The sequence below is a fragment of the Pristiophorus japonicus genome, chromosome 5 (assembly GCF_044704955.1).
Source record: "Pristiophorus japonicus isolate sPriJap1 chromosome 5, sPriJap1.hap1, whole genome shotgun sequence".
Lineage (NCBI taxonomy): Eukaryota > Metazoa > Chordata > Chondrichthyes > Pristiophoridae > Pristiophorus > Pristiophorus japonicus.
This window is the reverse complement of record NC_091981.1, coordinates 79,600,238-79,620,441: the sequence shown is the minus strand read 5'-3', so window position 1 is coordinate 79,620,441 and position 20,204 is coordinate 79,600,238. Positions and strand designations below refer to the sequence as shown.

The window sequence follows — 20,204 nt, the reverse complement described above, 5'->3', positions numbered from 1 at the left end:
GTGGCGATGGGTCAGGGAGTCAATATCATAAACGCGATCCAGAGCCCCGCAGGCAGGCAGGGGCAGTTCGACACACCCCAGGCAGCAATAGACCCAAGAGTAAGTCTCCAACAGAGACAATGGCAGGCTGAACAGACATTTACGCCCCCCTAGTGGACAATGCGGCCTGGTGTGGGACCATTGACATCCACTAACAGGGTGCTCAAGAGCAGCCAAAGGGACAATCAGCGAGGAATGCCTTGTAACAGCTCTTTTGTTCACAACAATGGGAATCTCAGTTCATGCTGGAGGTGTGGGGGCAGACATGCTGCCAGGACTTGCAGGTTTCAACAGTTCATCTGCAGAAATTATAGCCTCAGTGACCATTTAGCCAGAATGTGCAGAAAGCCTGTAACCAGGCTCATATACGAGGCGGATGAACCAGATGAGGGGTCTGCGAGGCAGGATGACGCTTGGAGCAAATCAATGGACGCTGAAGTTCAGCGGGTTAATGTGGCAAACATTCTCAGCTCATATACCAAAACGCCACCTATGATGATGAAAGTCCTATTAAGCGGCATCCCTGTACACATGGAGCTGGACACGGGGGCCAGCCAGTTACTCATGAGTGTTCAACAATTCAAAAAGCTGTGGCCACTCAAAGCCAGCAGACCCAAACTAGAACGCATTGAGACGCAATTACAGACATACACCAAAGAAATCATTCCAGTGCTAGGCAGTGCAATGTTGGCGGTCACACACAATGGATCGGTGAACCGGCTGCCACATCCTCATCACCGGTCGTGACACCGAGGAACACCTCCACAACCTGGAGGAGGTGCTACGCCGGCTGGACCGGGTAGGCCTGTGACTCAAGATGTCTAAATGTGTGTTTTTGGCTCCTGAGGTTGAGTTCCTGGGCAGGAGGGTTGCTGCAGATGGGATTCGGCCTACCGAATCCAAAACAGAGGCGATTCGACGAGCGCCCAGGCCCTGCAACACATCGGAGTTGCGTTCATTTCTGGGTCTCTTGAACTATTTCGGGAACTTTCTGCCGAACTTCAGCACGTTATTGGAGCCACTACATGTGCTCCTGCGTAAGGGTTGTGATTGGTTTTGGGGGGACTATCAGGAATGGGCTTTCAATCGGCCGCGGAACCTACTTTGTTCAAATAAGTTGTTGACCCTGTACGACTCCCGTAAGAAATTGGTTCTGACGTGTGATGCATCATCCTATGGGGTTGGGTGCGTGTTGCAGCAGGGTAATGCTGAGGGCCAACTACAACCTGTGGCTTATGCCTCCAGGTCACTCTCTCAAGCTGAACGGGGATAAGGGATGGTTGAGAAGGAAGCATTCGCGTGTGTCTATGGGGTGAAAAAGATGCATCAGTACCTTTTTGGCAGGAGGTTCAAATTAGAAACGTACCACAAGCCGTTAACATCCTTGCTGTCAGACAGCAAGGCTGTCAATGCCAATGTGTCAGCTCGCATACAGCGATGGGCTCTCACGCTCGCTGTGTATGACTACACCATCCGGCACCGGCCCGGCACCGAAAATTGCGCTAACGGCCTCAGCAGGCTTCCACTGGCCACCACTGAGGGGGCAGCAGAGCAAAGCGCCGAGATGGTCATGACCGTTGATGCCTTTGACAGCGCAGGCAGCCCGCCAGATCAAAATCTGGACCAACAAGAGATCCTCTCCTATCCTTGATTAAGAAATGTGTCCTGACTGGGGATTGGGCGCCCGCACACGGAGCATGCCCTGAGGAGGTCAGACTGTTTCACAGACGGATGGATGAGCTCTCCATCCAAGCTGACTGCCTACAGCCGGGTAGTCATGCCCCAGAGGGGCAGGGAAGCATTCATCAGGGAACTCCACAGCGAGCACCCAGGCATCGTGCTGATGAAGGCCATTGCCCGGTCACATGTGTGGTGGCCGGGAATTGATTCAGACCTGGAACACTATGTTCGCAGGTGCACGACGTGTGCCCAGCTAGGTAATGTTCCCAGGGAGGCCCCGCTCAGCCCGTGGCCCTGGCCCACCAGGCCATGGTCATGTATTCACGTCGACTACGCAAGCCCGTTCATGGGAAAAATGTTTCTCATTGTGGTTGATGCGTACTCGAAATGGATCGAGTGCATCATTTTGAATTCGTGCACGTCATCCACCACTATGGAGAGTCTGCGCGCGGTCTTTGCGACCCACGGCTTGCCGGACATCCTTGTTAGCGATAATGGCCCATGTTTCACGAGCTACGAATTCCGGGAGTTCATGTCGGGTAATGGAATTAACCATGTCAGGATAGCACTGTTCAAGCTGGCCTCCAATGGCCAGGCGGAACGTGCGGTCCAAATCATAAAACAAGGCATGCTCCGGATTCAAGGACCCTCCCTTCAATACCGCCTATCGCGCCTCCTGCTGGCTTATAGGTCCTGACCGCACTCGCTCACGGGGGTCCCGCCTGCGGAGCTACTCATGAAATGAACACTCAAAATTCGGCTGTCCCTCATTCATCCTGTCCTGTCCGACATTGTTGAGGGCAAGCGCCAGTTCCAAAACGAGTACCATGACCGAAATTCAAGGGGAAGATGTATAGAAATTGATGACCCCGTATTGGTTCTCAATCACGCTTTGCGGCCCAAATGGCTTGAGGGTACTGTAATAGACAAAGAGGAGAATAGGGTCATAGTGGTTAAACTTAACCATGGGCAGATATGGACCAAATAAAAAAAAGGTTCAATATGGACACTGAGGAACCTGAGGAAGATCATGAAATGGTATTCACACCACCGCCAGTGAATGAGCAACAAAAACATTCCCTGCGGTCAGCCCGGACAGGCCGGAATCACCACAGGTGACAGACACGCATACCATGGCTCAACAACCAGAGCCCCAACTGCGGTGCTCCACGAGAGAGCGCAGACCACCCGAGAGACTTAACCTATGATCCCAATAAGATGTTGAGGGGGAGGTGATGTCACGTATGCAACCTTTATGTATATATCTAAGAAATGCACACCTTGACCACAGGGAGTGAACTTGTGGGAGACACTCCTCACCTGGTCATCCAGGTATATAAAGGGAGGTCGCACGCAGGGTCATCACTTCTTGGTCCTGTGAATAAAGGTTCAGGTCATGGAGTGACCTTGTCCATAGAATGTGCCTCGTGTGGATTTGTGGTATTGTGTAAGGACTTTACAAGTACCAAAAGCAGCTTTTTCCAAATGTCCAGATGCACAACATTTATCAGAGCAAAGTAGTAAATAATATGTGCAAAAAGAACTAAGATGCCTCGGCTTTGAGGCCAGGCTGCGATGTGTTCGGTGTGCAGGTTGGATATCCTGCATATGTGTATGCGTCTGTCTGCTGGGCTGCCAGCAAAATAACCTTGAACCTACCTGCTCCTTTGCAGTATTGCCAAATTGAAATAAAGCTTCACTTGCGATCCCGCGATGGAACGTTGAAATCTCTGGATTTTTGGGGGGGAAAATGAAACAATTTGCGCATGCACGGAAGAAAGAAGCCTAATGGTTAAATGTTTGAAAAATGTTTAGCTTCTTGCTGCAATGACAGAGCATAGTCACTGGAGGAAGTTACTAAGATTTTTACAGAGAGCTGAGCAAACCTCTATTTCATTGGAAGTGTTTGAGGTCAGAATGAGTGCCTGACTATAGGTAAACATTGTCAGATTCAGAGAAGCTGTTTGAAGTATTTGTTCCTAAAACGCTGAGCTTAGAAATGCCCACCCACACTGTGTGTGTTATTGATACACAAAATCTTATGGGTGTAGATCCTGGAATCCAGCTTCTAATGTGAACATAGGAGTGCAAGAATAGGAACAAGAAATGAACACTCCACCTAATTGCATTGCCCCAATACAAATCTATTTTCTGGATCTGTTTTACTGACAGACTATTTTTTCATCCTTCTATTTTCTTCTCTCTTCCTCTGAAAGCACTAACTCATGCTGAGGTGGGGTATCACAGGCATTGCATGCCCTCTCGTACATTACCAAAGTAGCTATTCCTTTTGTACTGATCCAGACAGCTGGTGTTGGCAGGCTGCATGATCATGGAAGACTTAATGGCTAAGCCAATCCTATGCTCATCCAATGTATGCCGTCACACATGTGGTACCATGGTGTTGTTGTTATGTTACTTGTTTAGTAATCCAGAGTTCTGTTTTGGGGAAATTTGATGCTTGCAGGAATCCTTATTTTTTAAACATTTTTTTGTGATTGGAAATGCAAGGCGCCTATTTCTTATGTTCTTATGTTTTTACCTTCTTATGCCAGTAATTGGTTAGGGATGTTCAAATGCGCTTCCTGTTCAGGAGCAAGGTTAATGAGGGGTCAGATCTGGAAAAAATAGCAACTCATGATTTCTATAACAAATCTCATGATTGTTAAGATTTTGCCTCATGATTTATGAGACAGTGGGGTTGGCATTACTGCCTTTGGCACAGTCATGTTTTCTTTTTAAAAAACATGAATTTCATGGCTTTAATTCATCAAATCTCTACAAATAATTAGTACTCTCTCTTGCTAAGCATAGCAGCCATGGAGGCCAGCAGTGTCCCAGGCCCGGATGAAATGCATCCCAAGCTGTTGAGCAAATAGCAAAGGCCTTGATCATCATTTTCCAGTCCTTTTTGGATCTGGGCATGATGCCGGAGGATTAGAGAACTGCTAATGTAGTACCCTTGTTTAAGAAGGGAAAAAGGGATAGGCTGAGTAATTACACGCCTGTCAGCCTAACCTCAGTGGTGGGAAAATTATTGGAAAAAATCCTGAAAGACAGGATAAATCTACACTTGGCAAGGCAAGGATTAATTAGGGACAATCAGCACGGATTTGTTAAGGGAAGATCGTGTTTGACTAACTTGATTGAATATTTGAGGAGGTAACCAAGAGAGTCGATGAGGGTAGTGCGTACGGTGTAGTATATAGGTACTTTAGCAAGGCTTTTGATAAGGACCCACATGGTAGACTGATCATGAAGGTTAAAGCCCATGATGGAATACAGGGCAAAGTGGCAAGTTGGATCCAAAATTGGCTTGGAGGTAGGAAGGAAAGGGTAATAAGAACATAAGAAATAAGAGCAGGAGTAGGCCATACGGCCCCTTGAGCCTGCTCACCATTTAATACGATCATGGCTCATCCGATCATGGAATCAGGTCCACTTCCCTGCCCGCTCTCCATAACCCCTTATTCCCTTATTGTTTAAGAAACTGTCTATTTCTGTCTTAAACTTATTCAATGTCCCAGCTTCCACAGCTCTGTGAGGCAGCGAATTCCACAGATCCACAACCCTCTGAGAGAAGAAATTTCTCCTCATCTCAGTTTTAAATAGGCGGCCCCTTATTTTAAGATTATGTCCCCTAGTTCTAGTCTCCCCTATCAGTGGAAACATCCTCTCTGCAGCCATCTTGTCAAGCTCCCTCATAACCTTATATGTTTCGATAAGATCACCTCTCATTCTTCTGAATTCCAATGAGTAGAGGCCCAACCTACTCAACTTTTCCTCATAAGTCAACCCCCTCATCCCCGGAATCAACCTTGTGATCCTTCTCTGAACTGCCTCCAATGCAAGTATATCCTTTCGTAAATACGGAAACCAAAACTGCACGCAGTATTCCAGGTGTGTTCTCACCAATACCCTGTACACCTATAGCAAGACTTTTTATACTCCATCCCCTTTGCAATAAAGGCCAAGATACCATTGGCCTTCCTGATCACTTGCTGTACCTGCATACTAACCTTTTGTCTTTCATGCACAAGTACTCCCAGGTCCCGCTGTACTGCAGCAGTTTGCAATCTTTCTCCATTCAAATAATAACTTACTCTTTGATTTTTTCTACCAAAGTGCATGACCTCACACTTTCCAACATTATACTCCATCTGCCAAATTTTTGCCCACTTAGCCTGTCTATGTCCTTTTGCAGATTTTTTGTGTCCTCCTCACACATTGCTTTTCCTCCCATCTTTCTATCGTTGGCAAACTTGGCTACATTACACTCAGTCCCTTCTTCCAAGTCGTTAATATCGATTGTAAATAGTTGGGGTCCCAGCACTGATCCTTGCAGCACCCCACTGGTTGCTGATTGCCAACCCATGAATGACCCATTTATCCCTACTCTCTGTTTTTGTTCGTTAGCCAATCCTCTATCCATGCTAATATATTACCCCCAATCCCATGAACTTTTATCTTGTGCAGTAACCTTTTATGAGGCACCTTGTCAAATGCCTTCTGGAAGTCCAAATATATCACATCCACTGGTTTCCCTTTATCCACCCTGTTCGTTATATCCTCAAAGAATTCCAGCAAATTTGTCAAACATGACTTCCCCTTCATAAATCCATGCTGCCTCTGCCTGACCGAATTTTGTTTTTCCAAATGTCCTGCTACTGCTGCTTTAATAATGGACTCCAACAGCTTCCCAACCACAGATGTTAGGCTAACTGGTCTATAGTTTCCTGCTTTTTGTCTGCCTCCTTTTTTGATGGATGCTTTTGTGACTGGAAGGATGTTTCCAGTGGGGTTCCGCAGGGCTCAGTACTGGGTCCCTTGCTTTTTGTGGTATATATCAACGATTTAGATTTGAATATAGGGAGTATGATTAAGAAGTTTGGTGACAACACTAAAATTGGCTGTGTGATTTGTTGGGGTAAAAAGGAAGCTTCTCTCCTTCAAGGTGGACGAACTGATATAGTTAATTGACACCTCACCCAGCTTCCCACTGAATAACGACCACGGAAGTAAACAAACGAAACCTCAGGTTTGCCGGTTTTATTACGAGCAATGCACGGGCAGGTTCAATCTAAAACCTCCGAAATACAAGAGGTTTCAAGTACAATTTATACAGGTTTTGGAGAAGAGCACCCTCCTACAAAATCCTCGATAGGTCTAATTCTATCAGCAAAGTTACATTGATTTGTCGACTCTTATCAAACTGTCTCTGAGTGGTATATGCAATTGCCCATCTTCTATGGTGTCGTTCCATGACTTGCACTTTGCCACAGTATAATAGACGCCTAAACTGGGTTCCTTATCTCTTCCTCAGAGACTTCTGATCAACAACTGCTGAGTTTGCTGTTTAAGTATTACAGAGGTTACGGATTCAGTTTAATGCATTATATGTTTGTGCTACCCTTACATAAGCAAGTGTTACATACATAGGCAATTATACAGACTCTCCTAATACTGATAAGTTCACTACCTTCAGCATAATTCTGACCACCTATTTGCAACTCTTACAAGTTATCCCTTACAATTCCCCCCTAATGGCCCTTGGACAAATGCCCAAGATAGGCCATTTCCCAATTAGTATCTCATGGGTGAGCTTCCAGAGTTGTCTTTTCGCTTGGATAGCGTTACATCCCGATCTACCTGTTGGCTTTCCCATCAAGGTTATACTAAGTAAGCCCTTTCTACTGGACTGTTTGATTTCCCTTTATTCAATGTTTTAACTATAGTACAGGCTAGGGCCTGCCTCTTACGTCGGTTACGCCTTTTTACAGGATAATACTAGCAAAATGAGTTCCCTTGCACTACAACCAGTACATTGAGTCCAGCATAGTTCATGTATAAGTCTTTTTTAGCCAACATTTTCTCGGTGTTCGAATTATGCCCCGCCTGGGGTATCCTCTGTTTCTTCTATCTTTCCTCCACTTGGGGTCTTCTCTATTCTGCCGAATTATGCCCCACCTGGGGTATCCTCTATGTTGTCGAATGGTGTCCAATTCAGTTGTGTTTGTTCCTCTTTCAGTTCAAGTGTCGGTTTTCCTTGTGGCCCGATGGCCTTCACATAACCTCCTCAGGTAATGTCCTTCATTGTCCCATCGATCTTTCCTCCTTTAGTTCAGGGGTTATAATAAATCCCTTTATATCTGTCTCGTCAAGCAGAATAAAGCAGAAGTCAATATCCATAATGGTGCATGAGGTGTTCCTTTCTTCATTTCAGTTGTTGTGGTCCTCACACATCAATCTCCATTTCCTCGTGGAACAGCGATAATTTAGTAGTCCTGCGTTAGGGGGGTGATACTCAAGGTGCACCCGTCCACTTGGATATATATACAGTCATCTTTGATCATTCGTAGTGGATCTCGACATAAAGCAACTTGGTTATTTTTATAACAATGATTTATGCTGAGACTCTTAGTATTGTTGTTCTCTTCAGTTACATTTCTGGTTTGTCATGGTACCGCACGCGCGTTTGATTTCTTATTTCTCCTACATTGTTTGGTGTAGAGGATCTCCCTTTGTCACATCATAATGTGGTTATAAATAATACAAAACCTATTATATTTAAATGTCCGGTTACACATCTGGCCTTTGGGACCCAAGCATGACTGTTTCTCTGCATCTCGCAGGCATGAGTCATGTTTTTGTCCAAGGTCCAGTTGGTAAATACATCCAAGTGATATCCAATCCGGCATCTTTCCATTCTGAAGCTGCTCTAGGTTATGTTGTATTCCATTGAGCAACCATGCTCCATACCCTGTACATACTAGTTCTGTCTGTATGGTTTTACTTAAGTTCTGTTCTGCTCTATTCATTTATAGTTCTGGCGTGGTCTCACAATGTGTGGGTCATTTGTAATAATTCCCTTTCTGCGCCATTATCCAGTTGTGCCTGTATCTTTTCATTATTCTCATCCCTTTCCATCAGTCCCTGTAAGGTTCGTGTTAGGGCGTTAACTTGATCATCTATCGTGTGTAGTTCTATAGGGCCCAAGTTTCGGGCCGTGCCTAGAACGGCGCAGCCCGGACCTGGACGCCCGTTTTTCGCGCCACAAAGTGCACCTAAAAAAAACTCACCTATTCTCCAGCTCCCTGCAGGTCCTCTGGAGCTGGGCGCGGCGCAGCATGAGCTGTGGGGGGCGGAGCCAGGTCCCTGCGCTGAAAACAGTGCCGGGACCTCTGCACATGCGCGCTACAGTGGGTGCACATGTGCAGTAGCTCCAGGCGCCCAAAACTGTGGGAGGGGCCCGAAGCACGCAGCCCCTAACCCTGGCCGAATGGCCTCACTGGGACTGCGTGGATAAGGCTCACCTCCCAGGCCCAGCTCCCTCCCGACCGGACCTGACCCGGCTTGACTCCCGCTCCCCACCCCCCACCACCCCTCAGACCAGACCCCGACCCCCACTCCCCCGGACCCGATACGACTCGACCTCCCAACCCCCCCTCCCCCACGACCCGACCTCCACTCCTCCCAGCTCCGACCTCCGCTCCCCCCCGGCGACCCGACCTCCGCTCCCCCCACGCCCCCCAGCGACCCGACCTCCGTGACTCCCTCCCCGACCTCTGCGACTCCCCCCCCTCCGCCAACCTCCGCGACTCCCCCCTGCTGACAAGCCCCCGACTCCCCCTCGACCTGCGCGACTCCCCCCCGGACCTCCACGGCTCCTCCCCCGACTCCCCCCTCTGCGACCCCCCCGATCTCCGTGACCCACCCCCCGATCTCTGCGACCCCCCCGACCTCCACGACTCCCCCTCCCCCGATCTCCGTGGCCCCCCCCCCGATCTCCGTGACCCCCGATCTCCGTGATCCGCCCCCCCGGGACCCGGGACCCAACGCCACCTACCTGTAAATCCAGCCCGAAGTCTTGGGCGCAGCCCGGCCCGTTCTCTCTCTCTCTCTCTCTCTCTTTCCCTCCCTCTCCTCTCCTTTTCTTCCCTCCCTCTCCTCTCCTCCCCTCCCTCCCTCCCCTCTCCTCTCCTCCCCTCCCTTTCCTTCCCTCCCCTTCCCTCCCTCCCTCCTTCCCTCTCTCCTTCGCCTCTCCTCCTCCTCTTCTCCTCCTCCCCCCCTCCTCTCCTCCTCCCTCCCCCTCCTCCTTCTTCTCACCCCCTCTCCTCCTCCTCCCCCACCCCACTATACCTCCCTCCATCTCCCTTCTCCCCCTCCCCCACCCCCCTTCTCCCCATCCCCCTCCCCCACCCCCCTCCCCTCGCTGTCAGAAACACAGACACTGACAGACAGAGAGTGAGAGACACACGCGCAGACAGACAGAGAGATAGAGACACTGGCAGAGACACACTGGGGGTGGGGGCGTCCCAGCACGCTGTTGGAGGACTCACGGTGCTGCAGTCGGTAAGTTTTATTTATTGATTTTTAAATTTTTTACATTTTTTATTAATTTTTTTTGATTGATTTATTGGTTGATTTATTGATGTATTTATCATTTATTATTGATGATGGCTCTTTATTTGTAAAACTGAAGTGTTTAATGTTTGTAAACTTCCCTTTAAACCCCCCCCCCCACATTCCCTACGCCTGATTTGTAACCTACGCCTGATTTTCTAAGTGTAGACAAGGTTTTTCTGAGCGTACAAAAATCTACACTTACTCCATTCTAAGTTAGTTTGGAGTAAGTTTTCACTGCCTAAACTTTCAAAACGGGCGTAAGTGGCCGGACACGCCCCCTTTTGAAAAAAAAAATCTGTTCCAAACTGAAACTGTTCTAACTGACGAGAACTGGAGCAAACTAAATGCCGAGAATTGCAATTTCTAAGATACTCCATTCTAAACCAGTTGATCCAAAAATACAGGAGCAACTCAGGCCGAAACTTGGCCCCTTAGTGTTTACCTTCGCAACTCCCGCCGCGTATCCTGTCGTGTATCCCGCCGCGTACCATTTCTAGTATCCCTCTTTTTCCCCGATCCCGTTTTTTACCTGACCCTCTTTCCACATTAAACTTCATGCTTTTTATTCAGGGCCTTTAACTGCTCGCAGGGTCAGGTTTCTATACAGGCTTATAGTGTTTAAATTTAGGGATACAGTAATTATTCGGTGACGTACCCCGAAGTGTATCTTATCCTTGGTCTACCTTAACAATCCCCCTTTTGCCCCAGCGTTCAGAGTTGGACACGTTTGTGATGCGGGGGATGTGGTGGTCGGGGTCCAGGTAGTGCTCACTGTTGCTAAAGTAGTGGGTGGGGCCGTGTTGGTGGGTCTATCTCGGGAGATATCCCTCCACCACCATTCACAGATGTTGAGTGAAACCTGCACCCCCTTCCCCCGGGGGCAGTATCCTTGTCCCTCCTGATTATAAAACACACCGCGGTCTTATTCCCACTAATTATTGGTCCCGCATTACTGGCCCATCCCCAAAGTTGTTTTGTTTCCTCGTTATGTTTTATGCCCGTTATTTAATTCTACTGTTGCTCCGTGCATCACCATCAGCGTTTTTGATTCTTTTTAAACGAATGTCGACCGAGTCCCTGTAATACAGGCCTTGCCATCCCTCAGCCTGTTGTCCTTGATATGAGGCTGCGTTACCCCACGTTGTTTCCATGAGCAGTAGAGTCCTGTAAAAAATAATATTTCCCAGTCGTCACCGGTTAGTTAGTGACCATGCTTTTTTAACTGAGTGTTGCCACTTGTCGATACCCTTTATAACTACCATAACGTACCATTATTACCTGATAGGGTCCGGTCCATTTGGGTGCCAGTCTGGACCTCGCTGGGGTAATCACCTAACTGCCTAAATTTAAGTATGGGGGCAGTCAGTCGAGGAGGTGGGAGCTCGGAGCAGCGCGAGTCCGGGGTCGGCGAGAGGCCTATAAAGGCCAGCGGGAGTCGAGCAGTTCGAGCAGTCAGTCGAGGAGGCGGGAGCTCGGAGCAGCGCGAGTCCGGGGTCGGCGAGAGGCCTATAAAGGCCAGCGGGAGTCAGGCAGTTCGAGCAGTCAGTCGAGGAGGCGGGAGCTCGGAGCAGCGCGAGTCCGGGGTCGGCGAGAGGCCTATAAAGGCCAGCGGGAGTCGAGTAGTTCGAGCAGTCAGTCGAGGAGGCGGGAGCTCGGAACAGCGCGAGTCCGGGGTCGGCGAGAGGCGTGCCGGTGCAGCTACAGGGAGAAGGCAAAGAAACAAAGGTGACGTCACAGCGATTGGCTGGTGATTGGTGAGTAGTTTTTCTTTTTCTTCTTATATTAGTCAGTAACTTTTAACATTGTTATTACCAATTTAAGGGTATCTAAGGGTTAAGGCATGGCAGGAGAGCTCGGTCGGGTGTTATGCTCCTCCTGTACCATGTGGGAACTCAGGGACACTTCCGGTGTCCCTGACGACTACGTGTGCAGGAAGTGTATCCACCTCCAGCTCCTGACGGTCCGCGTTGCGGAGTTGGAGCTGAGGGTGGATTCGCTCTGGAGCATCCACGATGCTGAGAATGACGTGAGTATCACGTGTAGTGAGTTGGTCTTACCGCAGGGAAAGGGTCCACAGCCAGCTAGGGAATGGAAGACCAGCAGGAAGAGTAGTGCAAGGAAGGTAGTGCAGGGGTCCCCTGTGGTCATCCCCCTGCAAAACAGATACACTGTTTTGAGTACTGTTGAGGGGGATGACTCATCAGGGGAGGGCAGCAGCAGCCAAGTTCATGGCACCGTGGCTGGCTCTGCTGCACAGGAGGGCAAGAAAAAGATTGGGAGCGCGATAGTGATAGGGGATTCAATGGTGAGGGGAATAGATAGGCGTTTCTGCGGCCGCGACCGAGACTCCAGGATGGTATGTTGTCTCCCTGGTGCAAGGGTCAAGGATGTCTCGGAGCGGGTGCAGGACATTCTGAAATGGGAGGGAGAACAGCCAGTTGTCATGGTGCACATTGGTACCAACGACATAGGTAAAAAAAGGGATGAGGTCCTACGAAACGAATTTAAGGAGCTAGGAGCTAAATTAAAAAGTAGGACCTCAAAAGTAGTAATCTCGGGATTGCTACCAGTGCCACGTGATAGTCAGAGTAGGAATCGCAGGATAGCGCAAATGAATACGTGGCTTGAGCAGTGGTGCAGCAGGGAGGGATTCAAATTCCTGGGGCATTGGGACCGGTTCTGGGGGAGGTGGGACCAGTACAAAACGGACGGTCTGCACCTGGGCAGGACCGGAACCAATGTCCTAGGGGGAGTGTTTGCTAGTGCTGTTGGGGAGGATTTAAACTAATATGGCAGGGGGGTGGGAACCAATGCAGGGAGACAGAGGGAAACAAAAAGGAGGCAAAAGCAAAAGACAGAAAGGAGAAGAGGAAAAGTGGAGGGCGGAGAAACCCAAGGCAAAGAACAAAAAGGGCCACTGTACAGCAAAATTCTAAAAGGACAAAGGGTGTTAAAAAAACAAGCCTGAAGGCTTTGTGTCTTAATGCAAGGAGTATCCGCAATAAGGTGGATGAATTAATTGTGCAAATAGATGTTAATAAATATGACGTGATTGGGATTACGGAGACGTGGCTCCAGGATGATCAGGGCTGGGAACTCAACATCCAGGGGTATTCAACATTCAGGAAGGATAAAATAAAAGGAAAAGGAGGTGGGGTAGCATTGTTGGTTAAAGAGGAGATTAATGCAATAGTTAGGAAAGACATTAGCTTGGATGATGTGGAATCTATATGGGTAGAGCTGCAGAACACCAAAGGGCAAAAAACGTTAGTAGGAGTTGTGTACAGACCTCCAAACAGTAATAGGGATGTTGGGGAGGGCATCAAACAGAAAATTAGGGGTGCATGCAATAAAGGTGTAGCAGTTATAATGGGTGACTTTAATATGCACATAGATTGGGCTAGCCAAACTGGAAGCAATACGGTGGAGGAGGATTTCCTGGAGTGCATAAGGGATGGTTTTCTAGACCAATATGTTGAGGAACCAACTAGGGGGGAGGCCATCTTAGACTGGGTGTTGTGTAATGAGAGAGGATTAATTAGCAATCTCATTGTGCGAGGCCCCTTGGGGAAGAGTGACCATAATATGGTGGAATTCTGCATTAGGATGGAGAATGAAACAGTAAATTCAGAGACCATGGTCCAGAACTTAAAGAAGGGTAACTTTGAAGGTATGAGGCGTGAATTGGCTAGGATAGATTGGCAAATGATACTTAGGGGGTTGACTGTGGATGGGCAATGGCAGACATTTAGAGACCGCATGGATGAATTACAACAATTGTACATTCCTGTCTGGCGTAAAAATAAAAAAGGGAAGGTGGCTCAACCATGGCTATCAAGGGAAATCAGGGATAGTATTAAAGCCAAGGAAGTGGCATACAAATTGGCCAGAAATAGCAGCGAACCCGGGGACTGGGAGAAATTTAGAACTCAGCAGAGGAGGACAAAGGGTTTGATTAGGGCAGGGAAAATGGAGTACGAGAAGAAGCTTGCAGGGCACATTAAGACAGATTGCAAAAGTTTCTATCGGTATGTAAAGAGAAAAAGGTTAGTAAAGACAAACGTAGGTCCCCTGCAGTCAGAATCAGGGGAAGTCATAACGGGGAACAAAGAAATGGCGAACCAATTGAACAAGTACTTTGATTCGGTATTCACTGAGGAGGACACAAACAACCTTCCGGATATAAAAGGGGTCGGAGGGACTAGTAAGGAGGAGGAACTGAGGGAAATCCTTATTAGTCGGGAAATTGTGTTGGGGAAATTGATGGGATTGAAGGCCGATAAATCCCCAGGGCCTGATGGACTGCATCCCAGAGTACTTAAGGAGGTGGCCTTGGAAATAGCGGATGCATTGACAGTCATTTTCCAACATTCCATTGACTCTGGATCAGTTCCTATGGAGTGGAGGGTAGCCAATGTAACCCCACTTTTTAAAAAAAGGAGGGAGAGAGAAAACAGGGAATTATAGACCGGTCAGCCTGACCTCAGTAGTGGGTAAAATGATGGAATCAATTATTAAGGATGTCATAGCAGTGCATCTGGAAAATGGTGACATGATAGGTCCAAGTCAGCATGGATTTGTGAAAGGGAAATCATGCTTGACAAATCTTCTGGAATTTTTTGAGGATGTTTCCAGTAAAGTGGACAAAGGAGAACCAGTTGATGTGGTATATTTGGACTTTCAGAAGGCTTTCGACAAGGTCCCACACAAGAGATTAATGTGCAAAGTTAAAGCACATGGGATTGGGGGTAGTGTGCTGACGTGGATTGAGAACTGGTTGTCAGACAGGAAGCAAAGAGTAGGAGTAAACGGGTACTTTTCAGAATGGCAGGCAGTGGCTATTGGGGTGCCGCAAGGTTCTGTGCTGGGGCCCCAGCTGTTTACATTGTACATTAATGATTTAGACGAGGGGATTAAATGCAGTATTTCCAAATTTGCGGATGACACTAAGTTGGGTGGCAGTGTGAGCTGCGAGGAGGATGCTATTAGGCTGCAGAGTGACTTGGATAGGTTAGGTGAGTGGGCAAATGCATGGCAGATGAAGTATAATGTGGATAAATGTGAGGTTATCCACTTTGGTGGTAAAAACAGAGAGACAGACTATTATCTGAATGGTGACAGATTAGGAAAAGGGAAGGTGCAACGAGACTTGGGTGTCATGGTACATCAGTCATTGAAGGTTAGCATGCAGGTACAGCAGGCGGTTAAGAAAGCAAATGGCATGTTGGCCTTCATAGCGAGGGGATTTGAATACAGGGGCAGGGAGGTGTTGCTACAGTTGTACAGGGCCTTGGTGAGGCCACACCTGGAGTATTGTGTACAGTTTTGGTCTCCTAACTTGAGGAAGGACATTCTTGCTATTGAGGGAGTGCAGCGAAGATTCACCAGACTGATTCCCGGGATGGCGGGACTGACCTATCAAGAAAGACTGGATCAACTGGGCTTGTATTCACTGGAGTTCAGAAGAATGAGAGGGGACCTCATAGAAACGTTTAAAATTCTGACGGGTTTAGACAGGTTAGATGCAGGAAGAATGTTCCCAATGTTGGGGAAGTCCAGAACCAGGGGTCACAGTCTGTGGATAAGGGGCAAGCCATTTAGGACCGAGATGAGGAGAAACTTCTTCACCCAGAGAGTGGTGAACCTGTGGAATTCTCTACCACAGAAAGTAGTTGAGGCCAATTCACTAAATATATTCAAAAGGGAGTTAGATGAAGTCCTTACTACTCGGGGGATCAAGGGTTATGGCGAGAAAGCAGGAAGGGGGTACTGAAGTTTCATGTTCAGCCATGAACTCATTGAATGGCGGTGCAGGCTAGAAGGGCTGAATGGCCTGCTCCTGCACCTATTTTCTATGTTTCTATGTAATACTGACCTTGTGCGAGCCTTCTGCATCATGGCGCTACTTAGGAGACAATTGATTCGACTTCATCACATAAGGAACATCATAGCGCGTAGGGTGCTGGGCAGGAGGCCTTACCCATCTCAGGTATATCGAGACAGGCGTTCATACCTCCACCTGAGTTAATATGTCCTTACTATACAGTATAAATGCACATGAGGCCCATACTTGAGAGAAGGTCACTCTGTGACCAGTAACCTTTATTAGCCAGCACTGAAGTGATGAAGGTGGGTGGAGCTTCCCCTTTTATACCTGAAAGTCCAGGTTAGGAGTGTCTCCCACAAGTTCACCACCTAGTGGTCAATGTTCTCACAGTGTACAACTTAGGTCAGTTTACACATGGGTTACAATGTCAGTTGAATACATGACATCACCTCCCCGCCAAAGTCTTATTGGGATCACAGGTTAAGTCTCTCTGGTGGTTTACGCTCCCTTGTAGAGCGTCTGAGTTGGGGCACCGGTTGTTAGGCGCTGGCCTGAGTGTCTGCTGTTTGCGATGCCTCAGGCCTGTCCGGACTGCCTACAGTGACTGGGCTCTCCTCCACTCGGTTCCGGTGTTTGGTCACCTGTGGTGGAGTGAACTCTACATCGTGTTCTTCCTCTGCTTCTTCTATGGGGTTGCGAAACCTCCTTTTTGTTTGATCCACGTGTTTGCGGCAGATTTGTGCATTGGTAAGTTTAACTACCAGAATCCTATTCCCCTCTTTGGCAATCACAGTGCCTGTGAGCCATTTGGCCCTGCAGCGTAGTTGAGAACAAAGACAGGGTCATTGACATCAATACATCGCGCCCTCGCATTTCTGTCATGTTAGTCACATTGTGACTGGCACCTGCTCTCAACAATTTCTTTCATGGTGGGTTGTATAAGGGATAACCTGGTTTTGAGCGTCCTTTTTATTAGCAGCTCTGTGGGTGGAACCCTTGTGAGCGAGTGTGGTCGGGATCTATTGGCCAACAGGAGGCATGATAAGCGGCTTTGTAGGGAACCCCCTTGGATTCTGAGCATCCACTCTTTGATTATCTGCACTGCTCGTTCCGCCTGGCCGTTTGATGCCGTTCTGACATGGTTGATACAATTTCCTGCCATGAAGTCCTGGAATTCAATGCTTGTAAAGCACGGGCCATTGTCGCTGACCAAGACGTCCAGTAGACCAAGGGCGGCGAACATTGCCCGTAGACTTTCTACTGTGGCAGAGGATGTGCTTGAATTAAGAATGTCACACTCGATCCATTTGGAGTAGGCTTCTACTACAACCAAAAACATTTTTCCCATGAAAGTACCAGTGTAGTCCACATGGATGCGTGACCATGGCTTGGCGGGCCAGGACCAAGGGCTAAGGGGGGCTTCCCTGGGTGCATTGCCCAGCTGGGCACACGTGTTACACCTGCGAACACGAAGTTCCAGGTCTGCATCTATCCCTGGCCACCAAACGTGTGACCTGACCTGGCAATTGCCTTCATCATGACAATGCCCGGGTGCTCATTGTGGAGTTCTCTGATGAACACCTCTCTGCCCATCTGGGGCATGACTACTCGGTTTCCCCACAGTAGGCAATCGGCCTGAATCGAGAGTTCATCCTTGCGCATGTGAAATGGTTTAAATTCCTTAGGGTATGCCCCGTACGTGGTTGCCCAGTCCACATTCAGGACACATTTCTTGACTAAAGACAGTAGCGGGTCTCTATTTGTCCAGACTTTGATCTGATGGGCTGTAACGGGTGAGCCTTCGCTTTCGAAAGCTTCAACAGCCATGACCATCTCAGCAGCATGCTTGGTTGACCCCTTGGTGGTGGCTAGCGGGAGCCTGCTGAGTGCATCGGCGCAGTTTTCAATGCCCGGTCTGTGCCGAATTGTATAGTCATAGGTGGCTAACGTGAGTGCCCACCTCGTTATGCGGGCCGATGCATTTGCATTTATGGCCTTGTTGTTGGCCAAAAGGACGTTAGGGATTTGTGATCTGTCTCCAGCTCAAATTTCCTGCCAAACAGGTATTGGTGCATTTTTTTCTACTACATATACACATGCAAGCGCTTCCTTTTCTACCATCCCGTAGCCCCTTTCTGCCTGGGACAGACTTCTGAAGGCATAAGCTACCGGCTGTAACTCACCATTGGCATTAACATGCTGCAACACACACCCGACCCCATAGGATGACGCATCGCACGTTAAAATAAGTTTCTTATATTTAGCGTTAACAGATTGTTGGAGCATAACAAATTGCGTGCTCTATCAAAAGCCCTTTCCTGGCTGTCCCTCCAGACCCATTCGCGACCTTTGCTTAGGAGCACATGTAGCGGCTCTAACAGTGTGCTCAATTTGAGAAGAAAGTTACCAAAATAGTTCAGGAGCCCCAGGAATGAACGCAGCTCCGTCGTGTTGTGGGGTCTGGGTGCTCTCTGGATCGCTTCCGGTTTGGACGCAGTAGGTCTGATCCCAACAGCTGCTACCCTCATCCCCAGGAATTCTGCCTCTGGAGCTAGGAAGACACACTTCGCCTTTTTCAGTCGCAGCCCTACCGGTCCAGTCTGTGTAGCACCTCCTCCAGGTTGTGGAGGTGTTCTTCAGTATCGCAACCCGTGATGAGGATGTCATCTTGAAAAACCACCGTCCTTGGAATCGACTTGAGGAGGCTTTCCATATTTTGCTGAAAGATCGCGGCGGCCGAGCGAATCCCGAATGGACATCTGTTGTACTCAAACAACCCCTTGTGTGTCGTGATGGTGGTCAGCTTCTTTGACTCACTCGCCAGCTCCTGGGTCATGTAAGCTGAGGTCAGGTCCAATTTTGAAAAAAGTTTGCCACCGGATAACGTCGCAAAGAGGTCCTCCACTCTCGGTAGCAGGTACTGGTCTCGGAGTGACACCCGATTGATGGTGGCCTTGTAATCACCACATATCCTGACCGACCCATCCGCCTTGAGCACCGGCACAACCGGGCTCGCCCAGTCACTGAATTCGACTGGCGAGATGATGCCTTCCCTCAGCAGGTGGTCCAATTCGCCTTCTATCTTTTCCCGCATCACGTACGGCATCGCTCTGGCCTTGTGATGTGCTGGCCTGGCGTCCGGGTTTATGTGAATCACTACCTTGGTCCCCATGAAAGTGCCAATGCCAGGTTGAAATTATGAGTCAAATTTGTCCAGAACCTGTGAACATGATACTCGCTCCACAGAAGAAATTGCATTGACATCGCCCCATTTCCAGTTCATGACAGCAAGCCAACTCCTCCCCAGCAGTGCGGGACCATCCTTCGGGACAATCCAGAGTGGCAATCTGTTCTCCGAATCTTTGTGGGTCACAACTACCGTGGCGCTGCCTAGCACCGGAATGATCTCCTTTGTGTATGTCCGTAGCTGTGCGTCAATCGGCAATAATATTGGCCTCCTAGTCTTGGACGCCCACAACGTGTCGAACTGTTTGATACTCATCAGGGACTGGCTGACCCCTGTGTCTAGCTCCATTGATACTGAGATGCCATTGAGGAGCACTTTCATCATTATTGGTGGCGTCCTGGTGTATGAACTGTATATGTGCTCCATATGAACTTGCTGAACTTCAGCTTCCAGCGATTTCCCCCAGTATTCATTTGGCCTCGTAGGGCTTACATCGGTCCTGTCCTCCTCGTACATCAACCTGGCTGCAGGCTTCCTGCACATACGTGCCAAGTGATCGCTGATGTTGCATTCCTGCAGGTATATTGCTGATACCTGCAAGCTCTAGCTGGGTGTTTGCCTCCACACCTCCAACATGAGCCGTTGTTGGAAACAAAAGGTCCATTACCAGTCGATCGTCTCTGACTGTCTGTGTAACTGTCCTTAAGCGCACCATTGACAGGTGTTGATGGCCCCATTACTGGCCACATTGTCCATTGCGATGGCATGAATCGCCGTTCAGCTTGCCATTGTCTCTGTTGAATTCCCCCTTTGGGTTCGACTACATGCTCGGGCATATCCGATTGCCCCTGCCTGCCTGGAGAACTGTGTGCCACATTAACAATGTTGACTCCCTGTCCATTTGCTGCATTTGAGCCAAGATTTTTGTCAAACATCATTCTGGTCTCTTCCTCCCCTGAGATAAATGTCTGGGCCATCAAAGCCGCCGTTTCCAGGGTCAAGTCTTTGGTCTCAATCAGCTTCCTGAAAACCCCAGCGTGTCCAATACCCTCAATAAAAAAGTCT

General features: G+C 48.6%; 1 protein-coding gene across 1 annotated transcript in view; it reads left to right on the top strand.

Annotated features, from left to right (window-relative positions):
* LOC139264384 (inactive ubiquitin thioesterase OTULINL-like) overlaps window positions 1–20,204 on the top strand; it is a 155,989-nt gene that overhangs the window by 118,911 nt on the left and 16,874 nt on the right. The window contains exon 9 of the transcript XR_011593337.1: window positions 7,748–7,799. The gene's annotated coding sequence lies outside the window, so the exon portion shown is untranslated. The remainder of the gene's footprint in view (window positions 1–7,747; window positions 7,800–20,204) is intronic.